The 26,302-nt window shown below is 44.2% G+C and overlaps 1 protein-coding gene across 2 annotated transcripts in view; it reads right to left on the bottom strand.

Moving 5' to 3' along the window:
• LOC109895332 (ras-related protein R-Ras2) overlaps positions 1 to 26,302 on the bottom strand; it is a 38,686-nt gene that overhangs the window by 8,011 nt on the left and 4,373 nt on the right. Inside the window, exon 1 of one of the 2 annotated variants that reach the window (XM_031831140.1) lies at positions 25,583 to 25,713. The exons of the other annotated variant lie outside the window; for it this stretch is intronic. The gene's annotated coding sequence lies outside the window, so the exon portion shown is untranslated. Of the gene's footprint in view, positions 1 to 25,582; positions 25,714 to 26,302 lie in introns of those variants that run through there. 2 annotated transcript variants of the gene reach the window in all.

Raw genomic sequence — 26,302 nt, 5'->3', positions numbered from 1 at the left:
CCCTGCCTCTTTCTCTCCCTCAATAAACCCATTTCTTACTACCTACTCCACACACTCTCCAACTCTCACACATGCATTATTTCATACAAATTTCCTTTTCTCTCCATATTTCTCTGTTGCACACATAAACTCGCCCCTTCCCATACTATCTGTCTCTCTCTTACCCGAGCTCATTCCTTCTCTCTCCCCATGCCTCTCCCTCTCCCCCATGCCTCTCCCTCTCTCCCCATTCCTCTCCCTCTCCCCCATGCCTCTCCCTCTCTCCCCATGCCTCTCCCTCTCTCCCCATGCCTTTCCCTCAACCCCCATGCCTCTCCCTCTCTCGTCATGCCTCTCCCTCTCATGTCTCTCCCTCTCCCCCCATGCCTCTCCCTCTCATGTCTCTCCCTCTCCCCCATGCCTCTCCCTATTCCCCCATGCCTCTCCCTATCCCCCCATGCCTCTCCCTATCCCCCCATGCCTCCCCCTATCCCCCCATGCCTCTCCCTCTCTCCCCATGCCTTTCCCTCAACCCCCATGCCTCTCCCTCTCTCGTCATGCCTCTCCCTCTCATGTCTCTCCCTCTCCCCCCATGCCTCTCCCTCTCTCGTCATGCCTCTCCCTCTCATGTCTCTGCCTCTCCCCCCATGCCTCTCCCTCTCTCCCTAGTCCTCTCTGTATGCGCTGCATGCATGCCGACATCACGTCCACTTGGCACTGTTCAATAATTCATCAGCGGTCCTGCATATGTCTGCAGCCTGCTCTGCTGCTCCACTCTCTCCATGCTGGTTCCCCTGATTGATGAAGCTGCAGAACAGTGAAGCGTAGGCTGAGAAAGAGAGAATGTATATCCAGAAACAGCACTGGCTGTATCCAGTAATATACAGTTGAAGTCAGAAGTTTACATACACCTTAGCCAAATACATTTCAACTCAGTTTTTCATAATTCCTGACATTTAATCTTAGTAGAAATTCCCTGTCTTAGGTCAGTTAGGATCACCACTTTATTTTAAGAATGTGAAATGTCAGAATAATAGTAGAGAGAATGATTCATTTCAGCTTTTATTTCTTTCATTTCATTCCTAGTGGGTCAGAAGTTTACATACACTCAATTAGTATTTGGTAGCATTGCCTTTAAATTGTTTAACTTGGGTAAAACGTTTCAGGTAGCCTTCCACAAGCTTCCCACAATAAGTTGGGTGAATTTTGGCCCATTCCTCCTGACAGAGCTGGTGAAACTGAGTCAGGTTTGTAGCCTCCTTGCTCGAACACGCTTTTTCAGTTCTGCCCACAAATGTTCTATAGGATTGAGGTCAGGGCTTTGTGATGGCCACTCCAATACTTTGTTGTCCTTAAGCCACTTCGCCACAACCTTGGAAGTATTCTTGGGGTTATTTGTGAGCAACTTTTAACTTCCTGACGGATGTCTTGAGATGTTGCTTCAATATATCCACATACATTTCCTACCTCATGATGCCATCTATTTTGTGAAGTGCACCAGTCCCTCCTGCAGCAAAGCACACCCACAACATGATGCTGCCACCCCTGTGCTTGGGATGGTGTTCTTCGGCTTGCAAGCCTCCCCCTTTTTCCTCCAAACATAACGATGGTCATTATAGCCAAACAGTTATATTTTTGTTTCATCAGACCAGAGGATATTTCTCCAAAAAGTATGATCTTTGTCCCCATGTGCAGTTACAAACTGTAGTCTGGCTTTTTTATGGCAGTTTTGGAGCAGTAGATTCTTCCTGGCTGAGCGGCCTTTCAGGTTATGTCGATATAGGACTCATCCTACTGTGGATATAGATACTTTTGTACCTTTTTCCTCCAGCATCTTCACAAGGTCCTTTGCTGTTGTTCTGGGATTGATTTGCACTTTTCGCACCAAAGTACGTTCATCTCTAGGAGACAGAACGCCTCTCCTTCCTGAGCGGTATGACGGCTGCGTGGTTCCATGGTGTATATACTTGCATACTCTTGTTTGTACAGATGACAGTGGTACCTTCAGGCATTTGTAAATTGCTCCCAAGGATGAACCAGACATGTTGAGGTTTACAATTATCTTCTCGGGTCTTGGCTGATTTCTTTTGATTTTCCCATGATGTCAAGCAAAGAGGCACTGAGTTTGAAGGTAGGCCTTGAAATACATCCACAGGTACACCTATTGACTCAAATTATGTCAATTAGCCTATCAGAAGCTTCTAAAGCCATGACATGTTATTTTCTGGAATTTTCAACTTAGTCTATGTAAACTTCTGACCCACTGGAATTGTGATGAGGAATTATAAGTGAAATAATCTGTCTAGAAACAATTGTTGGAAAAATGACTTGTGTCATGCACAAAGTAGATGTCCTAACCGACTTGCCAAAACTATAGTTTGTTAACAAGACATTTTTGGAGTGGTTGAAAAACTAGTTTTAATGACTCCAACCTAATAAGTGCATGTAAACTTCTGACTTCAACTGTATGTGATGGATCCTCATATGGCTCATTGGGTACATCACCATTAGCTCCATATTCAACACAGGATGACTCCCACTGTGGGGTGGGTGACTAACTGGGACAACACAACCACAACAGCCTCCCAGGGTGGGAAGGAGCTTAGCTCACTGTTCTTCCCAGCACCATTCAGTCTTCACTGTATGTACAATTGTGTTTGTGCTATCACGCCAACTCCTTGTCACTCCTTGTCATGCTTGGCTTAACAAGGACAGCAATTGAGTTGGCAAGAGCACAAACAGATCTGGGACCAGGCCACTGAACTTTTATTGTGCAGCCTCACACCACCGTCTCCATGACAACACTGGACAGCCATCACTGCACAGACAGCTGATCCTGTCCAGAGTCCAGACTGACCGGTCAGTCATTCAATCTGCAGGGGGTCTAAAGTCTGGTCTGCTTGCACACACACTCACACGCACGCACGCACACACACACACACGCACACATGCACGCACACACACACACCTAGCCACCGACCCCCCCACAGTGGACTCTCTTTGCATGGTGAAGTGTCCTGACCTTCAGTCACACCTTAACACAGATGCCAGTGGGAACTGAAAAAAAAACACTACCTGTTCAAACACTCCTAAAATGCAAATATTCTCCTCTCAAGTGAATTAACCAATTGCTTCAATGGTAGCTGAGCCTTTTTCATAGAATTACATTTAATTTGAATTTGGAGAGCAGCTGAGGTTAAATCCCTCTTTAACAAAACAGAGTGCTCCTGTAGTCTGACAGAGTTCAGCCAACCCTTCCATAAATGACTTCTGTTTTTGTGTGCACCAACGAGACAGCCTTAGACACATTTTCCATATGAGCACCTGTGTGTGTGTGTTTGTGTGTGTGTGTGTGTGTGTGTGTGTGTGTGTGTGTGTGTGTGTGTGTGTGTGTGTGTGTGTGTGTGTGTGTGTATATATATAGTATAGTGTAGAGCCTTGTATAGTGTAGAGCAGAGTATAGAGAAGAGTATAGAGTAGAGCATAGAGTAGAGAAGAGAGCATGGTGAGCATGGTGTAGAGCATGGTGTAGAGAAGAGCATGGTGTAGAGTAGAGCATGGTGTAGAGTAGTGCATGGTGTAGAGTAGAGCATGGTGTAGAGTATGTTGTAGAGTAGAGCATGGTGTAGAGAAGAGCATGGTGTAGAGTATGTTGTAGAGTAGAGCATGGTGTAGAGTATAGAGCATGGTATAGAGTAGAGAGCATTTTGTAGAGTATAGAGTATGGTGTAGAGCATGGTGTATAGTATAGAGCATGGTGTAGAGTATAGGGCATGGTGTAGAGTATAGAGCATGGTGTAGAGTATAGAGCATGGTGTGGAGTGTAGACCAAGGTGTATAGTGTAGACCATGGTGTAGAGTATAGAGCATGGTGTAGAGGATAGTGTAGAGTATAGATCATGGTGTAGGTTATAGAGCATGGTGTAGAGTAGAGCATGGTGTAGATCATAGTGTAGACTATAGAGCATGGTGTAGATTATGGTGTAGAGTATAGAGCATGGTGTAGAGTAGAGCATGGTGTAGATTATGGTGTAGAGTATAGAGCATGGTGTAGATTATGGTGTAGAGTATAGAGCATGGTGTAGAGTAGAGCATGGTGTAGCACAGCAGTGTATAGAGTAGAGTATATAGTATAGAGCAGAGCAGTGTATAGAATAGAGCAGAGTATAGAGTAGAGTATAAAGTATATAGTTGAGTATAGAGTACATTAGAGCAGAGTAGAGTATAGAGTAGAGGTCGACCGATTATAATTTTTCAACGCCGATACCGATACCGATTATTGGAGGACCAAAAAAGCAGATTTTTTAAATATTTTTATTTGTAATAATGACAATTACAACAATACTGCAATACCTCAAATAAATAATTAAACATGTTCAATTTGGTTTAAATAATGCAAAAACTAAGTATTGGAGAAGAAAGTAACATGTGCCATGTAAAGAAGCTAACGTTTAAGTTCCTTGCTCAGAACATGAGAACATATGAAAGTTGGTGGTTCCTTTTAACATGAGACTTCAATATTCCAAGGTAAGAGGTTTTAGGTTGTAGTTAATATAGTATTTATAGGACTATATCTCTCTATACCATTTGTATTTCATATACCTATGACTATTGGATGTTCTTATAGGTTCTATAGTATTGCCAGTGTAACAGTATAGCTTCCGTCCCCCTCCTCGCCTCTACCTGGGCTCGAACCAGGAACACATCGACAACAGCCACACTCGAAGCATCGTTACCCATCGCTTCACAAAAGCTGCAGCCCTTGCAGCGCAAGGGGAATAACTACTCCAAATCTAAAAGCGAGTGACGTTTGAAACAGTATTAGCACACACCCAGCTAACTAGCTCGCCATTTCACATTGGTTACACCAGCCATTAGGCTGATAGGCTTGAAGTCATAAACAGCGCTGTGCTTGCGAAGAGCTGCTCGAAAACGCACGAAAGTTCTGTTTGAATGAATGATTACGGGCCTGCTGCTGCTCAGTCAGACTGCTCTATCAGAGTAGAGCATGGTGTAGAGTATAGAGCGTGGTGTAGAGCATAGTATAGAGTATAGAGCATGGTGTAGAGTATAGAGCATGGTGTAGAGCATAGTGTAGACTATAGAGCATGGTGTAGATTATGGTGTAGAGTAGAGCATGGTGTAGAGTAAAGTATAAAGCAGAGCAGAGTATAGATTTGAGCAGAGTATATAGTAGAGCATATAATATAGAGTAGAGCAGAGTATATAGTAGAGTATAGAGTAGAGCAGAGTATAGAGGAGTGTAGAGTATAGAGCACAACAGTGTATAGAGTAGAGTATAGAGCAGAGCAGTGTATAGAATAGAGCAGAGTCTAGAGTATATAGTTGAGTATAGAGTACATTAGAGCAGAGTATAGAGTATAGATTAGGGTATAGAATAGAGCGGTGTATAGAGTAGAGCACAGTACAGAGTAGAGTATAGAGTAGAGCATGGCGTGGAGTAGAGCATGGTATAGAGTAAAGTATAAAGCAGAGCAGAGTATATAACAGAGTATAGATTAAAGCAGAGTATATAGTAGAGCATAGAGTATAGAGTAGAGCAGAGTATAGAGTAGAGCAGAGTATAGAGAGGAGTATAGAGTAGAGTATAGAGCACAGCAGTGTATAGAGTAGAGTATAGAGCAGAGCAGTGTATAGAATAGAGCAGAGTATAGAGTACATTAGAGCAGAGTATAGAGTATAGATTAGGGTATAGAATAGAGCAGTGTATAGAGTAGAGCACAGTACAGAGTAGAGTATAGAGGATAGAGTAGAGCAGAGTATAGAGAAGAGTATACAGTAGAGCAGCGTATAGAGTAGAGTATAACATTTGATTTTATTTGAGAGTAGAGCAGAGTATAGAATATAGAGTAGAGCAGAGTATAGAGTATAGAGTAGAGCAGAGAATAGAGTAGAGCAGAGAATAGAGTAGAGCAGAGTATAGAGTAGAGCAGAGTATAAAGTAGAGTATAGAGCAGAGCAGAGTATAGAGTAGAGTATAGAATAGTGTATAGAGTAGAGTATAGTGTATAGAGTAAAGCAGAGTATAGAGTAGAGTATAGAACAGAGAAGAGTATAAAGTAGAGCAGATTATAGAGTAGAGCGGTGTATAAAGTGGAGCAGAGTATAGAGTAGAGTATAGAGCAGAGAAGAGTATAGAGTAGAGCATAGTATACAGTAGAGCATAGCAAAGCAGAGCAGTGTATATAGTAGAGTAGAACAGAGTATAGAGCAGAGTAGAACAGAGTATAGTGTAGAGCAGAGTATAGAGCAGAGTAAGCATAGTATAGTGTAGAGCAGAGCATAGAGTAGAATATAGAACAGAGTGTAGAGTAGAGCGGAGTATAGAGTAGAGCAGAGTAAAGAGTAGAGTAGAGCAGAGTATTGAGTAGAGTAAAGCATGGAGCAGAGTATAGAGTAGAGTAGAGCAGAGTATAGAGTAGAGTAAAGCAAAGTGGAGTGTAGAGTAGAGCAGAGCCCTCCGCTCCACTCAGCCAGAGGGAAGTAAACTAAACCTACCTACCCACCAGGGCAGCCGGCCCAGGCCAGCAAAGCCCTCTGATGTCACAGAGGAGATATTCACCAATCCCCACCCACCTAACCACCCACCTACCAACTAACCCACCAATCCACCCACCCACTGCCAATCATTTCCACTGCTGCCTTCCAGCACCACCACCCCACCCAGTCCACACTATGACAACATTAGCGGTTTGTTCACCATGAAAAGAGGGTCAGTGGATCCAGTGTCTCTCTCAGCTGCAGCCTCTGCACTGATTTAGTTAGCCTACATTGTGCTGCAGCGCTGAGGAGTCGTCTCCCTAGTATACAGCTGCTATACTAACCCTGTCTGTCTCTGACTCTCTGATAGACAATCTAACAGATCCTTTGTTACGACTGCTGGCTGACAGCTTCATCTCCACCAATGGGAAACAAGGATACGTGTAGGCGTGCAATAAACGCCATTCACCCACTTCCTCACCACACAAACAGTGTGTGCTATATATAGATACACTCCTTTCTATCTGAGACAGCCATCCCACTCGTTTGGGTAGCAGGAGTCTCACGTAAATTACTGTTAGGGCTGATGAGACGGTATCACATATTTCTTTCAAATGAGACGGTATCACATATTTTTTTCCAAATGAGACAGTATCACATTTTTTTCAAATGAGACGGTATCACGTATATTTTTTTAAACGAGACGGTATCACATATATTTTTTAAATGAGACGGTATCACATATATTTTTTAAACGAGACGGTATCACAGTATTTTTTTATTTTAAATGAGACATATCACGGTATTTTTTAAAAATGAGACAGTATCACGGTATTTTGTGTTTTAGAATAATAAAAGTTCCAATGTGCTTCATGAGTAGTGTGTGACCATAGGATGGCAAGTGATTTCAAAGGGTCTTTCTCCTTCCTGATTGGGTTATACAACCTAAAATAATTTCCTGTATTTCCATCCATTTCAACATTTCCTGCACTCATTTGAGATGATTTACACACTGCCACGATATGGGCAAAAAAATAGGCCTTATTTTTAACCAAATGTTGCAATTGCGATTTAGAACACTTGGGTGAGCTTTTGGAATCATGGAAATATAATGTTTATTCAATTCTATAGTTAGAATATAAATAACAGTGGGCACTTTGATTACAGTGTTTGACATGACAATGAATGAAAATGCCATGGACAAGTTATTGTGACAGGGTAGAAACTAAAAAGTGATGTTCAGTGTTTCCTAGGGGACCCTATAATCTTTTGCTACATTAAATCTTTATTCACGTAGCCAACATGTTCCTGCTTCGCCTATTCCTCTTTGATTTAGAAGATACTGTTGCACTAACAACATGCTAACTTAGGCCTCCACCAGTACTGGTATCAGGCTGTATTAGCTAGCTATGTTTACTCTGACTAGCCAGCTAACTAGCGATTAGCATTAGTGGCTAACACGATGTAGCTTTAACTTCCTAAGAAAATACAAACTAGCTGTTTGCAGATATAAGAAACACAAACTAATATTGTAATTATCGAACGCTTGTGGATTTATATTAAAATCAAATAGGAAACAAGTTCATTGGTATCAACATTGTTGCATGCGCTACATTGACCATGCAGACTGAACAAAACCATACATTAAAATACCGTTATAGAAGGTCAAATAAAAACCCAAACCGGTCCGTGTATCAATACCGGTATATAGTCAAATATGGTATACCGCCCAGCCCTAATTACCAGTATAGCTGATCCAGCATAAGATAAACAGCCAGAGCAGATCTCAGCCATGGATTCACCAATCAGTTCTGTGAAGGGAGGGAGGCTGGAGATTTCTCTCCAAAATACTCTAGGCGATTAATTAACAAAAACACACATATTTGAGGAAAATGGTATGCCTGCCTACTGGATCATAATAAGCGTGAACACAGCAGACTAAGGGGAAACGACACAGTTAATTTCCTTCCATATGTGCCCTTAATGCCCTATGAGGATTCAGAGACCTTGACTTCCAAATCAAGAAATTGAGCTTCTCTAATGAGAAAATGTAGATTAAATGGTAGGAAAACTTGTATTATCCCTTAGGAAAATTATGCAAACAGCTGCAACTTTATAATATGCCTCAATCCCAATACAGCTCCCCTCTCAGCTAAGCCTGACCAATTCCAGCACCAGGTCGAGCTGACACAGCGTTAGAGAGACACACACAACAGCTGGGCCCAAGGAAGGGCAGGACCAGGACACTGTGGAGGAGAGGTCCAGGAAGGGGTTGGGGAGATGGGGTAGTAGGGGTAGGACCAGGACACTGTGGAGGAGAGGTCTAGAAAGGGGTAGTAGGGTAGGACAAGGACACTGTGGAGGAGAGGTCCAGGAAGGGGTAGGGGAGACGGGGTAGTATGGGTAGGGTAGGACCAGGACACTGTGGAGGAGAGGTCTAGGAAGGGGTAGGGGAGACAGGGTAGTAGGGTAGGACAAGGACACTGTGGAAGAGAGGTCCAGGAAGGGGTAGGGGAGACGGGGCAGTATGGGTAGGGTAGGACCAGGACACTGTGGAGGAGAGGTCCAGGAAGGGGTAGGGGAGACGGGGTAGTAGGGGTAGGGAAGTAAATAACTGCTAATCTTACATGTTTTGGAAGTATGCAGGACTTGATGACTGCATACAAATACAGGTGATGAACTGAACTGCCTTTTCATGTGCATTGATTTATGGGAGAGTTGAACCAGTGCCAGCTCAAAGCAGATCCCGGTGAGGCCTGGTGCTTTAACTTCAGACCTGCTTAAGCCCTTTCATTTGTTTCTAGAAGTGCAGCAACAGAACTCCACCCTTGAAGTAGAGCTGTTCCAGGGATTTGCATAGTCAGGCTTTCCCTAGATTCTCCTTCATTCCCCAGCTTATCATGGATGTGAATGGCGAACTGGACTGGCCCATTATACTGGCTGTTATAGGGGTAGTCTACACTCTCATACTGGTCACTGCTTCCATTGGGGGTGTTAGGTACAGTCATGTTGAGGGTTCACTAGGATGAGAGCCACTAGCCACAGTTGGGCATTCAAAAAATGGGTCCCCAAACATCCAGCTTTGTTGTCTCTTTAGGGTCAAAGTCCATTGATAAGGTGTACTTTTCAGAATATAGTCCATCTTATCTCTGTCCTCAACCAGAGTTTTTACACTGAGCCGTCCTCTAAAACAGCCTCACTTGTGGAACTGCTCAGAGTAAATAAACACCTGTGAACATTGAGTTTAATTGTGTCAGTCAGGCAGCTGTAGACTTACACCACTCCCTTAGCCATCCCCTTCCTGTTCCCCTGCCCTCCCTTGTCCTACAGGGTTAACCTCTGCTGAACCTGGGGGACTGTTGAGGGGCCGAATGACCTCCGGCAGCCGTCAGTAATCAACCATCACCCAGCACAAACAGCCACCATTAAGGGTTAACATGAAGCAGATGGGAGCGTAGGGGTTCTGCTTGTCCAATAATACCATCTGCTCTACTCCTTCCCTCTCCTCACCTTCATGTGTGACTTCATCCCACTGGAGAGTTCCAGCCAAGAACACAATTACAATTTGTTGTGTGTATGAGTAAGCGAGAGAAAGAGAGAGGGAGAGAGAGAGGGAGAGTGAGCACGAGAGAGAGAGAGAGAGAGAGAGAGAGAGAGGGAGAGTGAGCACGAGAGAGAGAGAGAGAGAGAGAGAGAGAGAGAGAGAGAGAGAGAGAGAGAGAGAGAGAGAGAGAGAGAGAGAGAGGGAGAGTGAAAGGCCTACACTTCCTGGGGAAAAACCCACTTGTCCCATGAGCTCATGCAAACCAGAAAGGTCAATTATTCAATAACTAATACACATGAAGAGGGAGAGCACAGCAGCACACAATGGGTCCACCGCCTTAAAAGGGCGCCAGTGACCTCACCCCTCAGGCTGAAGGAAGCCTCTATCACTCTACTGTAAATGCTATTACACTGCTTCAATAGAAAACAGCACCACGTTGGAAATCTTTTAGGTGTACTGAAAACACTTCTACTATTCCTCATAAATTTCTCATCACATCACATCTGACCACATTTGAGGTGGAGGCTAGGGCTTTAGCATCTGGAATTATTTCATCTGATTGAATTCCTTGGTCTTAGTGAGAAGAAACTAGTGCCAATGTCCAACATTACCTGTTGTTTTATCATATCTCAAAACTCATAAGACAGGAAAGTTCCAGAATGATTCTGAACAAATGAAGCGATGAAATGAAGTGTCCACAACGCCCCCAGCCTGTCATCCTCCCAATGGCCAGATAGAACAGATCCCCTGGCCCCTGCCTCTGCCAGGGCCTCTCATTCAGCAGCCCACGCCCAGGCCCCACCCCAGCAGAGGAGCCCCCCACCTCAGATACCAAAATCAATTTAGCTCCCAAATAGATGTTCTCACTGCACTGGAGCCAGGGCTCAGCCATAGGCCATGGTACAAAACATCACCAGGGGAACGACTAGCTAACTGGCACTCCATAGTTAGAGCCTTCTTCACCCCTGTGCTCAGGTCTCATACTGTGTACATATACAATTACACAGCAGCCCTCTGTCAGTCTACTGAGGCCTCTGCTCTGGTCTCACCCCGCAAACAGCTCTGGACTGGATAATAGTGAGGTTACCATCAATTAGAGAATCATGGTCTCCTCTGTGTCAGGACTAGGTCATGTTGCCTGGGGGCTCCCTGGAACAGGAGTCATGACTTTTCACCAAACGGAAAAGAACACAGACACGCACAAACACACGCCACAGCAGTAGCAACGTTTCACCTCAAACATGAGACAGAGTAGCTTTATGGCATGAAACTACATGGGTAACAAAATCATATGTTCTGGCCTTGGTCTGAAAGTCCTATGTGGTCCTGGTACTGTACACCATAAAGAGCATAGCAACAAGGAGAGTGTTCCTGCTGAGTCTAAAGCAGGGAGGGAAATGTTGATCAAGTCCGCTGAGCCAACCAGGCGCTCCTCTGCCCTCCGTGGCATTATAACTTCAATCGGCAGGCTAAATATCACTGTGTGCTGGACTTTCACTGCTTTTGAACCCACTCAAAGGGCGCCATCAAAGAGGAGCCAGTAAAAATCCTTTCTTCCCCGGCTGGCCACCAGAGCTCAAAGCATTCAGAATCCACAGCCAACTTAACATGTTCACTGGGACCTGACCACACCACTACCTCGTCTCTTTCTTAACCCCAGTTTCTGGTCATGTTTTCTCATCACAAGGCACCATTTTAGATACAGTAGAAAGCCACAGAGTTATTTGAGCCGACAGTGTGCAGTAAAAGAGCTGTGTGTGAATGAGCCTGGTTGCTGTTCCAGCAGGTCATGTGATGTTACCAATGTCCCCTTCCCCCCATTAAGCTAGCCTTAAGCCTAACCATTGTGGTGGTGTTGATGTAGCCTTCTCTGTGGTCTTCGGTAGTTTTGCTATGAGGGGCAGAAAAAAGTCATTTATATTTGTGCGTCTAACTTTCTCACTCATCATTATTCACGATTCATTTAGGATTATCCGTAAACATGGTATAATCCACAATAATGTAGAAGTGTTTAGAAACATTTGCCATTCTTATTTACAATGAAACTGACACTAAAGTGACACAATACATTATTTACCATTATTTTCTATTGGGCATAAAATAATCTGAAACACAACCAAAACAAACAGCAAATGCATCCAACAAGTTTGTAGAGTCATAAGCTTGATGTAATCATTGCATGCTGGGAATATGGGACCAAATACTCAACTTTTGACTATTTTAATACACAGAAGTGGATTTGTCCCAATACTTTTATAAAAAGTGCTGTAATTTCTTAACGGTTAACCTGATATGGATGAAAATAGGCTCAAATTAATGGGGACAGTCTGTACTTTAACATGTATCATTTCAAATCCACAATTATGGAGTACAGAGCCAAAACAACAGCAAATTGTCACTGTCCCAATACTTTTAGAGCTCACTGTATGTGGTGGCTGAAACAAAGCTAACAGAAGAGAGTGGGGTGATAGCTGGCTCTGAAGTTCGCACAGTAAGAGGGACTCCGAGAGAGATGGCCACGATGGGCTATGAACAACCTGTGCCACAGTTCTGACACAGGTCTGGTATGAGATGAGGACACTAGGGAAAGGAAAGGGGGATACAACTGAATGCCTTCAACTGAAATGTGTCTTCCGCATTAAACCCAACCCCTCTGACTAGGCTTGTTTATTATGAGTAAGATATGGGGACAGAGATTTGAGATGGGTACATAATATTGATGAGCCCTCATAAAGCTGTATCTGATAGGACAGAGGGTTGTTTTCCCACTACAGGAAGTAGGACAGTCTATGAGCTTACGGGTTGCTGTAGAAGAGATGTACAGAGAGTCAGGGGTCCGTTATGGCCAGTCAGCCATGTCGTGAGTAAAAACCATGACTGGGACCCAGGACAGGGCCTCTCCTGACCACCCCAGCTCAAACACACCCCCCCCGGTGTCCTCCACCTAGCACCCAACCACCCACGTTGTTCTTATTCCAATTTCATTTACTAGTAGTAATAGCAGGTATGACATGTATCCTACTTTACAGTACAGATCCTGTTACAGATTCATCTCCCTCCATCCGCTGTAGTAGCGCTCCATGTATTTGCATTAGTGGTGTTTCTCCAGATGGTAAGCTTTGCAGAGGGTGATATGTCAGGAGGAATAAGGCTTCTCCTTGGCAGCGTGTCAGAAACGCAGCACCATTACCGTTTTAGGCCACCAGTCACACAACACAGACAGTGGAAATGTTATTACCTCAGCAGGCAGCTCCTCATAAATAAGAGTTAATGGACGTCACTCTCCTGCTCCCAACCCCAAGGCCCAGGGCAGACAGACAGGCAGGCCTCCCCCACATAGACCTAGCCCAGCCGCCCACCGGCCTCATAAGCCCTTACGTAACAACATGATAAATATAGGTGATATATTTCACTTCCACAAACCGTTCCCGTCGAGGGAAGTGGATATGACTTGAGCTAAATCACACAAAGAAGTGAGGCCCTCAAGTCCCTTTTAGTCATGTTTAAATCCAGAAACAATTAGCTTGATTTCCATCAGGACTGTTTGTTGTAGTAAGACAGCTAAGACTCTCAGGTCTTCAACTTGGCCACTTTAAATGACGTCTAGAGTCAGGTTGAGGGCAGGATAAAGGAACATGTTTTGGTTACACATACCAAGCATTTATGAAACACACTTGTTAGGCGGCTGTTGACTTGGTGTGCGCTTGCTTGTGCCAACTAAACATTCTCGTTCATTTGTGTTTGTTGAGACCAACTGGTGCTGAGTACATATTAGGAGCCATAACCAGTGACCCGGTCTCTCTTAGCAGCCACAGAACAGCAGCTGAGCCTCCCACTAGTCCCCACTGCCATTTCTTTTTACCTACCCCATGAAAACTGAGGGGAGAGATTACAGATCAGCTCTCCATGTCCCATCTGGAACCTTAACCATTAAGAGCCAAACCACAAGACAGGCCCAGGCCCAGTTGTTACGGGCATAGGAGGCCACACGCCTGCTCACCCACTGTCATCAGCACATATGGGGAGTCATTCATGTAGCACTCCTCACCTGTTGAGAGGGGTTGTTCCATTCTCCTCTCCTCTCCTCTCCTCTCCTCTCCTCTCCTCTCCTCTCCTCTCCTCTCCTCTCCTCTCCTCTCCTCTCCTCTCCTCTCCTCTCCTCTCCTCTCCTCTCCTCTCCTCTCCTCTCCTCTCCTCTCCTCTCCTCTCCTCTTCCCTCCCCTTCCCTCCCCTTCCCTCTCTCCCCTCCCCTTCTTTCTCCTCCCCCCTCCCCTCCCCTCCCCTCTCCTCTCCTCTCCTCTCCTCTCCTCTCCTCTCCTCTCCTCTCCTCTCCTCTCCTCTCCTCTCCTCTCCTCTCCTCTCCTCTCCTCTCCTCTCCTCTCCTCTCCTCTCCTCTCCTCTCCTCTCCTCTCCTCTCCTCTCCTCTCCTCTCCTCTCCTCTCCTCCCCTCCCCTCCCCTCCTCACTCCTCCCCTCTCTTCCAGCAGGTGCCCAGCAGTAATGAGTCAGTCTCAGCTTAGCCTCAGCTGTCTGCAGACAGCCAGCAGCCTGCCCAGACAGTGCCAACTGTCAGCCAGCCCAGAGCCTGCCTAAGCCTAGCCAAGGCCCCAGGGTAGGGCAGCCAGTGACGGGACGTCCCAGAACCAGGCTCTCAGTGACACACAATCAGTCTGCCTGGCCTTCCCTGTCCTCCTGGGAACAGACTCAGAGGGGTTAGTCCCAGGAGTGGACGTTCTAACAGACAAGCCCTTGGTTTGGTCAGCTAGCTGCATTCTGTCTGACACAGCTCCTCACTTCTCTACATCTATACAGACATTGATTTTCTAACACCCACATGGGAAATGGACTGTAGAGAAGCACGGTGAAATCCCTCTCTCTACAACGTTTAGATGGGAAATAACAGTGATGCAGGAGAGACATGGCACTCTCTCTACAATACCCACAGTGAAAAATAACGTCTATAGAGACATGATAATGAGGGACAAATGGCACATAGATTCCGAGAAACAATACCTAAACAAATTGACTAAAGAGTATCCTCTGTGCCTAGTATAAAAGCCTTTTAGTCAGATTGGCTGCATGTGGTTGAGAGATATGGGGGCATGAGCTTCACAGCATGGCATTTTCCCATAGTCATCTTGTTGTTATATGAATCTCCGATGCGAGGAATGATACTGTCACAGTGAAACAGGCCTCAGCAGTGGAATGAATAGAGACAGGGATTATCAAAGGCAACACACACAGCTTCCTAAGTACCCACACTTCTCTTCTCTCTGTCAGTCTCTCTTGCTTGGGTGACAGGCAGCCAACAGGGACCAACAGCCTGAGATGATCTGTGATTCAGACAGGAGGTGCATTTGACAAGCCTAACTCGATAAGCAAACTATTAATAATTCAATTAACAGATCCTCTGACTGCATAAGAGTCGGGAAGAGGACTGTCTGGAGTGAGGAGTGATTTGAGTAAACACAGGTTTAGATTTGAGTCAAATTGCAGTGTTGGGCTGGAGGGAGTATGTTTCAGCATGCTCTGCAGTATTGCCTCTGACACTGCAGCATACATTACATTAGTTCTCAACAGCACACATTAAACAAGCAAACATCAGAAGGAATGCTAGGAATTCCTCCTATTGTGATCAGTGAGTATCATGATTAGCCCTGTCTACATTTGTTCGGATATGGACCGATCCAATTATTGTTTTGACGATTGCTGTGCCTTTTTAATGCCCGTTTGGGATTGTATCTTTCCGTAATGCAAACCGTTACTCATACACTGGGGGACCAAACTGACCAACCCTACATCAAGGCTCTTGTCACGTTCTGACCTTAGTTCTTTTGTTATGTCTTTGTTTTAGTATGGTCAGGGCACGAGTTGGGTGGGTTGTCTATGTTCCTTTTTCTATGTTTTGGGTTTTCTGTGTTTGGCCTGGTATGGTTCTCAACCAGAGGCAGCTGTCAATCGTTGTCCCTGATTGAGAACCATACTTAGGTAGTCTGGTTTCACTTTTGAGTTGTGGGTGATTGTTTCCTGATGTAATGTTTGTTTCACATTTCAAGACTGTTTTCGTTTGTATCATTCACTTTGTTATTTTGTATTCTTTAGTGGTCAGTATAATAAACTAAAATGGACAATTACCACGCTGCACATTGGTCCGACCTCTCTTACTCCTTGTCAGAAGAAGAGGAGAATCGTTACAGCTCTAGCATCTTCCATTTTTTAAACAACAAAGAGAGCTTGATCCAGTGAATTCCTGAAATAGTCATTATGCCTAATCCACAGTGACATTGTCCCAGAGAGACTGCTGTACTCAGAGGTTGGGGAGAGAAAATGAAATCAAAACAAACAGGAGGGATAATAGAAGCTGTGGGTTCTTCTCCTTTCTCTAACTGCCACTGCTGTTTGTTGTTGGAGCCATCCGTTACACGATGTCTCTAGGCCACTGTTGTCTCAGACACTCCAACACAGTCAGTCATGAATAGGGTGCCATTTGGGACCCAGATCAGATCTACCCAAATCAAACAAACAGAACCAGTATAACGTGCTGTGGTGAGATCAGGGACCAGACTGGCTGGAATGCTGTGGTACTGTTGACACAAGACATTTTAGGCAGATCAGATCATGATTTTGCAAGATGATAGTCAAATGTTATGGCAACAATATCGTGTGGCTAGTGTGGACAACTATGGCCTCTACGGACAGATTTGAGAAGAAAACAAAAGCCATGTCTAATTTAATGTTTCTCAAAACCAACCCACTCAGGGCATCCCCACTGAGCGCAAATTAAACACGTCAACAAATCATAACTAAAAGAATGGGCTGCAGTAGTATAGGAAACCAAACAGCTTGGCAGATCTGACACTACATATGTGTTGAGAGTAAATAAAAGGCAGAGACATACAGGAAGACAGACAGACAAATATGTTATGTTCTAACAGATCAAGAGAGAGAGGGGGGGGGGGGGGACCAATTGCCTCTCTCTGGATCAGGTAGAAGCCATGGGCTCTTGGAGTCCCAAGGCCGACTGACAGCCATCCAAGTCCAACACTCTACTCAGCAAACTGGATGCAGTTTATCACAGTGCCATCCGTTTTGTCACTAAAGCACCTTATACCACCCACCACTGCGACTTGTATGCTCTAGTCGGCTGGCCCTCGCTACATATTCGTCGCCAGACCCACTGGCTCCAGGTCATCTACAAGTCCATGCTAGGTCAAGCTCCGCCTTATCTCAGTTCACTGGTCACGATGGCAACACCCATCCGTAGCACATGCTCCAGCAGGTGTATCTCACTGATCATCCCTAAAGCCAACACCTCATTTGGGCGCCTTTCGTTCCGGTTCTCTGCTGCCTGTGACTGGAACGAATTGCAAAAATCGCTGAAGTTGGAGACTTTTATCTCCCTCACCAACTTCAAACATCTGCTATCTGAGCAGCTAACCGATCGCTGCAGCTGTACATAGTCTATCGGTAAATTGCCCACCCACATTTACCTACCTCATCCCCATACTGTTTTCATTTATTTACTTTTCTGCTCTTTTGCACACCAATATCTCTACCTGTACATGACCATCTGATAATTTATCACTCCAGTGTTAATCTGCAAAATTGTAATCATTCGCCTACCTCCTCATGCCTTTTGCACACAATGTATATAGACTCTCTTTTTTTTTCTTTCTACTGTGTTATTGATTGTTTACTCCATGTGTAACTCTGTTGTCTGTTCACACTGCTATGCTTTATCTTGGCAAGGTCGCAGTTGCAAATGAGAACTTGTTCTCAACTAGCCTACCTGGTTAAATAAAGGTGAAATAAAAAAAATAAAAAAATAAAAGTCATACCATAGAGTCTAGACCAGGGATGGGCAACTCCAGTCCTCGGAGGCCTGATTGGTGTCGCACTTTTACCCCTGTCCCAGCTAACACACCCAGTTCCAATAATCAACTAATCATCATTTTCAGATTACAGTGAAATTAGTTTAATCAGCTGTGTTTGCTAGGGGATGGGGGAAAAGAGTGACAACTCCGGCCCCCGGGGACTGACAGCCACTGAAACAGCCCCTTGAGCTTGAAAGGATGCACATACAGTGGGGCAAAAAAAGTATTTAGTCAGCCACCAATTGTGCAAGTTCTCCCACTTAAAAAGATGAGGCCTGTAATTTTCATCATAGGTACACTTCAACTATGACAGACACAATGAGAAAAAAAAATCCAGAAAATCACATTGTAGGAATTTTTATGAATTTATTTGCAAATTATGGTGGAAAATAAGTATTTGGTCACCTACAAACAAGCAAGATTTCTGGCTCTCACAGACCTGTAATTTCTTCTTTAAGAGGCTCCTCTGTCTTCCACTCGTTACCTGTATTAATGGCACCTGTTTGAACTTGTTATCAGTCTAAAAGACACCTGTCCACAACCTCAAAAAGTCACACTCCAAACTCCACTATGGCTAAGACCAAAGAGCTGTCAGAGGAAAGGATGCACATACAGTGCTGTGTCACACATGGTCACACCCCCACAGCCTCACCATGTCATATACTGAACAAAAATATCAAATGTAAAATGCAACAATTTCGCTGAGTTACAGTTCATATAAGAAAATCAGTCAATTGAAATAAATTCATAATATATGGATTTCACATGACTCGGCAGGGGTGCAGCCAGGCCCAGCCAATCATAATTCATTTTTCCCCACTAAAGGGCTTTATTACTGACAGAAATACTCCTCAGTTTCATCCAATGTCCGGGTGGCTGGTCTCAGATGATCCAGCAGGTGAAAAAGCCGGATGTGGAGGTCCTGGGCTGTAGTTGTTACACGAGGTCTGTGGTTACGAGGCCGGTTGACAAATTCTCTAAAACAATGTTGGGGAGGCAGCTTATGGTAGAGAAATTAACATTGAATTCTCTGGCAACAGCTTTGGTGGACATTCCTGCAGTCAGCATGCTAATTGCACACTCCCTCAAAACGTGAGACATCTGTGGCATTGTGTTCTGTGACAAAACTGCACATTGTATAGTGAACTTTTATTGCCCCCAACTGCTTAATCAGCTACTTTATTTACCACACTTGTCAGGTGGATGGATTAACTTGGCAAAGGAGAAATTATCTCTAACAGGGATGTAAACTAATTTGTGCACAAAATTTGAGAGAAAAAAGTTTTTTGTGTGTATGGAACATTTCTGGGATCTTTTATTTCAGCTCACGAAACATGGGACCAACAATCTACATGCTGCGTTGATATTTGTATTCAGTATAGATCAGGGGTAAGACAACCCTGGTCCTGGAGGACCACAGGAACTTTATGTGCTTGATTTAATTGACCTGGAAAGTTGAATTTAGGCAATCACTGAACTGTTTAATTAGCTCAGTGTCAGGTGAGGTGTGGTGCCTAGTTGGAACAAAATCCTGCCGTACCTGCGGGACTACAGGAACAGGGCTGTCTACCCCTGTCATAGCTGATAGAGGTCTGAGAGGAACCCATGCCCCTATATCTTATGTCAATAGTCAACCAAGTCGGAGCTCAATATGTGAGAAAGTTACAGTTACAGAGGTCTCACAGCACCAGCTCACACAAAGCAGATTGTGTTAAAGATGATGTGACACACGTTACTTTTCCTCTTGTCACTCTTTGAGATTCCCTGTTTCAATGTGACTCTATGGATCGGGCCAAATGAGGGGAGGCTGGTAAGCATAAGCGACAGATCCTCCAGCAGATGTCATTTGTGTGAGCTTGGAGATGGGAGGCATATGTTCCCTGTGTCCGTGCAGACCATGAACATTTACACAGCCCCAGGCCAGGCAGCCGTATTCTAATCTGTTCCTGTTCATGGTGGGAAGTGATTATCTGAACAGAAACACATGCACTCTCTGGATCCTCTCCCCTGCTGTCCCTGAGAACATAGAGAATCACAGTCCCTGTATGCTAAACCCACAGATGAACTGGAAATAGTTTTTTACTGTGACTGCATGAAAAAGGGGATAGAAATAGAAACTGAATTCTACCCCAAGAAATTCACTGGCTTAGTGGAAACAACAACTCTTATCCTCTGCAAGGTGAGAGGTAGAATCCATTGTTGTGGTTTTATTTGACTAACTGTCAGCCCAGTCTCATTTTCTTGTGTGTGTATGTGTGGTTTCTACAAGCAGTTGATTCAGGTAAACAGGATACCTAAAGTAGAGGCAGGGCCTTTGAAAAGCCACAGGAGTAAATACATGCCCTGATGTGAGACCAAAGGGGAGAGAGAGAGACAGAGAGAGGAGGCCCTGTGGGGAATCGAGGGGGAGGGGTAAACACATACCTACTGCTTTTCTCTAACCATCACTTGTTTCCCTCAACACCTGTCTATCATCTCATCTCCTCTATGAATAATGACCATGTTAGAGCAACAACAAAAACCCTTTGCTGTGGCACTCAAGTACAGGGAGGGACATTCCACCTGACCATACATGATCAACATTAATAGCTCTCTGATTGGTGGTAGCACTTCTACATGGGGGGGGGGGGCAATCAGTGTCACCGACTCCCCCCGTCTCTAGTCTCTGTCTGTCTAAGACTCAGGGTCAATTAGACACTGATAATAGTCGTGATGAGAAGACTTGCCTTCAGTGGAAGCCTTCTGTAATGCAGTTTATTCACTAGGAGCCAATGGAAAGGCCTGCCCTCAGTGAACATGGACCACACCACCCACTAGAGGTATTCACGGGTCACTAGAGGTCTTCATGGGTCCATCCCAACCTGAATACCCGAGACCCCAACCAGGTCCAAAATTGTAACTTTTCCCTCAGGTCGGGTCCTATTTGATTGTCAGTGGGTCTCAGGTCTATTTACTACAGCTGATAGACCAGAGTGGACCAGACCACGGATTTGCATAGGCTATAGCATATTTATTTTACGCTAATAGGGTGAATTTATTTACTTATAGAAGGCCTGGCCAACATGTAAAGATGTATTTGTTAACCAGAAGAGAAATGTGGAAATATTTTGTATGTTTTTAAATTTCACCTTTATTTCACCAGGTAGGCCAGTTGAGAACAAGTTCTTTATTTACAACTGTGACCAGGCAGTTTTTGTCATTCGTTCCAATCGGGTCTGGTCTAGGCCCGGACCTGTAAGGGTACGAGTTGTGTCTAGGTCTTGTTGTCGTTGAGTCCATTCGGGTTTGGGTCTGATTGTCCTCGGTTCTGTTCTGGTCCGGTCCCAACTTTTTGGACCCGAGCAGATCTCTTCTACCTACTGCATGCAGATGGGCGGGTGCATCCTTTCCATTCAAATCCCAGACCCATTATTATTTTTATGCATCTTTACATTTTTTGTCATTTAGCAGACTTACAAACTTAAAATGAATGCATTCATCTTAACCCTAAAATCACCAACCGGGGTCAAAAATGTCATCTCTTCTGTATACTAGTGGTGCGTGGCTAAAATGAAAATATGGATTCAATAGTAAGATTTGTGATAAAAGTGCCAATTTTGGTACAGGTGTAGGTGTATGTAACCTGAAAAGATATACAGTGCATTTGGAAAGTATTCAGACCCACATTTTGTTACGTTATAGCCTTATTCTAAATTGGATAACATATTTGTTTATCCTCATCAATCTACACACAATGCCCCACAATGGCAAAGCAATAACAGTTTATTTGAGATTTTTGCAAATGTATTTAAAAAAAAACTGAAATATCACATTTACATAAGTATTCAGACCCTTTACTCAGTACTTTGTTGAAGCACCTTTGATAGCGATTACAGCCTCGAGTCTTGTTGGGTGTGACTCTACAAGCTTGGCACACCTGTATTTGGGGAGTTTCTTCCATTCTTCTCTGCAGATCCTCTCAAGCTCTGTCAGGTTGGTTGGAGAGGGTTTCTGCACAGCTATTTTCAGGTATTTCCAGAGATGTTCAATCGGATTCAAGTCCGGGCTCTGGCTGGGTCACTCAAGGACATTCAGAGACTTGTCCCAAAGCCACCCCTGCGTTGTCTTGGCAGTGTGCTTAGGGTTGTTGTCTTGTTGGAAGGTGAACATTTGCCCCAGTCTGAGGTCCTGCGCGCTCGGTAGCAGGTTTTCATCAAGGATCTCTTTGTACTTTGCTCCTTTCATCTTTCCTTCGATCCTGTCTAGTCTCCCATTCCCTGCTGCTGAAAAACATCACCAAATGATGCTGGCACCACCATGCTTCACAGTAGAGATGGTGCCAGGTTTCCTCCAGACGTGACACTTGTCATTCAGGCCAAAGAGTTCAATCTTGGTTTTATCAGACCAAAGAAACTTGTTTCTCATATTCTGAGAGTATTTTAGGTGTCTTTTGGCAAACTCCAAGCGGGCTGTCATGTGCCTTTTACTGAGGAGTGGCTTCCGTCTTGCCACTACCATAAAGGCCTGCTTGGTGGAGTGCTGCAAAGATGGTTGTCCTTCTGGAAGGTTCTCCCAATTCCACAGAGGAACTCTGGAGCTCTGTCAGAGTGACTATCGGGTTCATGGTCACCTCCCTTACCAAGGCCTTTCTACACGATTGCTCAGTTTGGCCGGGCGTCCAGCTCTAGAAGAGTCTTGGTAGTTCCAAACTTCTTCAAATTAAGAATGATGGAGGCCACGATTCCAGTAAATGTCTCTATACCAATTTGATCTTTCAGTCATCTTTCAGATGCAATTGGAAACAAGTTTATAGCCCATAGCGTTCCAAAGTTAGACCTAAAAGTCTGATGACACCGGTGACCATATTGCCTGTAACGCCCATTTCGGTGGCTATTTTAGGTCATACCGGTAAGTCAGATTATCAGTCATATTCTGTTAAAGGTCCCCAAAGCACACACATCCCTGGGTCGCTCGTCTTTTCAGTTCGCTGCGGCTAGCGACTGGAAAGAGTTGCAACAAACACTCAAACTGGACAGTTTTATCTCAATCTCTTCATTCAAAGACTCAATCATAGACACTCTTGCTGACAGTTCTGGCTGCTTTGCGTGATGTATTGTTGTCTCTACCTTCTTGCCCTTTGTGCTGTTGTCTGTGCCCAACAATGTCTGTAACCTGTTTTGTGCTGCTTCCATGTTGTGCTGCTGCCATGTTGTGTTGCTACCATGTTGTTGTCATGTGTTGCTGCCATGCTATGCTGTCGACTTAGGTCTCTCTTTATGAAGTGTTGTGTTGTCTCTCTTATCTTGATGTGTCTTTTGTCCTATATTTTTATTTCATTTATTAGCTTTTTTAATCCCAGCCCCCATCCCCACAGGAGGCCTTTTGCCTTTTGTTAGGCCGTCATTGTAAATAAGGATTTCTTAACTGACTTGCCAAGCTAAATAAAGGTTAAATAAAAAATTGTTTTAAAAAATTGCTCAATCGCCAATTTCTCAGCCTCTGAGTATCACAGAAACACAACACTGTGAATGACTTGACTAGAAATGTGTGAAAATGTTCAAATATATGCTTATTTTGGGGAATTTAAACCATTTACTTATGTTAAAAAAGGTTAATAAATTAAGAAGTGTCACTATTTGACTTTTTTTTTTGCCATAATTTTGCCATAATTTCCAATTGTGTAAAAAATTACCGCTTTTGGAGCTTTTAGGGGTCGAAATACATTATTTTGGTGCTTTAAGGGTGAGCTTGACGAGACAACCACATATCACAGTCATCGCAAGTACATTTTCCCTCAATAAAGTAGTTATCAGCAAAGTCTGTGCTAGTCGACACCCCTGCTCAGGGAACGAGAATGGCACTATGCCAGGTTCTGGTCTGTTACCCAGGCAACAAGGAAGTGGTCCTCCATAAACTTTTTAAAGTTGATCTCCTGCCTTATTCTTTACCACAGGGACCACGGACAGTGAGTTTATCATCAGCACTACTATGTAACCATGTTCTGCCTATTGAGGTACAAATGCTAGATGTTTGGACAGAAAACAAAGATAGTAGAGAAACCTGACTCCACCCAGTCTAATGATACATCAATAATAAATCTGATCTTTGCTCAGAATAACATCACATCAGTCTCTGGGTAAACAGACACCAACTGCAAGACCTGCTGAATGGGTTTAATTGTGATTAGATCCCATTTCAAACTCAATCTAATATCAAATTACAGACTGGTATTACATCATTCCTTATCCTTTAGGGCAGGGTTCCCAAATAGGCGGACCGCCGGCCAAATTTTATTTGGCCCCCCTAAGTTCTGAGCAAAGAATCAATACATTACTGTAAAATCACTAGGATTTTAAATGATTTATAATGATGTTCCGCCCCCCCCCCCAACCCTCCACTCAAGAAAACAAATCTAATTGGGAACCCCTGCTTTAGGGTAAGAGACCAGCACAGACTTGTGTCATTGAAAACCAAAATAATTTCAACGTTATCTCTTAACCCTTGAGTCTAAGCCTTTAAGAACTAAACATGATTACAATGTTGCGCAAACATTGTGCTGCATCATGCACTCAAAACTATCACACAAATACATTCATAGGAATGTGTATGGTCATTATAACATGTTCATCAAATTAGAACATTTAGGTTAGAGGGAAATGTATGCATTTTCTCTCCCTCTGACAACACCCATATGGAATTGGAAAAATGTCTTCTACAGGACCTTTTTGGTCTGTAAGCAGGAGAGTTGTTTGTTTTAGTGGCTCGGAATGAAGTGCTGTGAAAACCACTTCCCTGCTATGAGCTCTGAGAGCGGTTCACTTCACAGAAACGCTCAGTCAATGAGCCAGCTCTGTGAGAAATCAACAGGTGACCCTCCTGAAGAACAAAACCAACAATGTTCCCTCATCACCCACCTTGGTAGCACTACCAAACACACACACACACACACGCACACACACCCTCAAAGAAAATGAACAACCAGCTCAAACCAAAATTGATCAGCGGTATATGGTATGTGATGTATCACCAAGCTAGATAGAATGCTACAACACTGCTTATGTCCAAAAATAGTTTTAAAGTGTGCTGGTCATGGCAGTTTCCACACCGCCTGGTATTCAGCCACCTTGTCCTGGGTGTGTGGGAATGCACACTCCCATCACCACTGCTGCAAACAAACACTTTACTTAGCCCGCTACGTCTATTTCAGAGAAATGTGCATGAAACAATCCCCAAACCCCATCACTCACTCACACACACAATTACACACACACACACACACACACGCACACCTTGCCTGCAAATGCCCAGGAAAGACGCCTACATGCTTAATCTGTATTTATTCAATTAGAACCCAGAGCAGCAGCATTTCTCCTAAATGACCTCATCTCAGTAATCAAAACCATGCTCAGAATGAGACAGAGAGAGAGGAGAGAAAGGGGGTAGATAGAGGAGATAGAGGGGGTAAAGAGAGCAAGAGATAGGAGAGGGGGTAGAGAGGGGAGAGAGAGGGGAGAGGGGGGTAGAGAGAGGAGAGAGGGGTAGGGAGAGCGAGAGAGGCGAGAGAGAGGGTGTAGAGAGAGGAGAGAGAGAGGGGGTAGAGAGAGCAAGAGAGAGGATAGAGAGGGGTAGAGAGAGCGAGAGAGAGAAGAGAGAGGGGGTAGAAAGAGCGAGAGAAAGAAAAAGAAAGAGAGCACTTAAGTACTCACTGTTTAGGTGTCTTTAACCTCTGATCATACTGGTCTGTATCTAATCCTTCTAGACTCTATCAGGCTGGATACTGTGCTCTTCCACTGAATCACACAGCGGGGAGTCAACTCCAGCAGAAATGAAAGAGAGTCAGGGCTAATATTAGCAGCTGTGTGTTCATGCAACACCATGTTTTACTACTCTGTCATCCAGTCTGGCGAGAAGATAGCATTTCACTCCCACAGGTGCCATGGTTGCTAATCATAACTTCCACAAAGGAACCATAGCAGAAATGTTGTTCATACCATCGGTCAAACAAATGAGAGACATTAGATATGGGATCATGGCTTGAACCCCACCACCCCACATTGAGTCATGTTTTCCATCTGTTGAATAACACTCTGTGTCCCAATTTGTTTTAGATGACTCAATGTTATGTCACCTTTCTGCCATTCTACTCATTGGCTTGGCTTGGCTGTGTTCTTACTTCAACTACTCCCAGTGGCGATGACCTGCCGGCCCTGTCACTGTGTTATTGTAAAGAGTGACATCATCCTCCCTGCACTGTAAAAGGACCCTCACTTCAGCCATTGTGTGACTAGTCTAGTATACACTACAGCGGTTTCAGGAGCTAGGTTTGCATCCAATTGGCAACAGATTTTCATGAGAATATTCTAAAATACGCATAAAGAAAATAAGCACATTTTCCCACCAGTGGTGTGTTTCCACCAAATTGACTT

Source organism: Oncorhynchus kisutch, linkage group LG8 (genome assembly GCF_002021735.2).
Source record: "Oncorhynchus kisutch isolate 150728-3 linkage group LG8, Okis_V2, whole genome shotgun sequence".
Lineage (NCBI taxonomy): Eukaryota > Metazoa > Chordata > Actinopteri > Salmoniformes > Salmonidae > Oncorhynchus > Oncorhynchus kisutch.
Note: the sequence above shows the minus strand (reverse complement) of the source record. Positions and strands in the feature narration are given on the sequence as shown.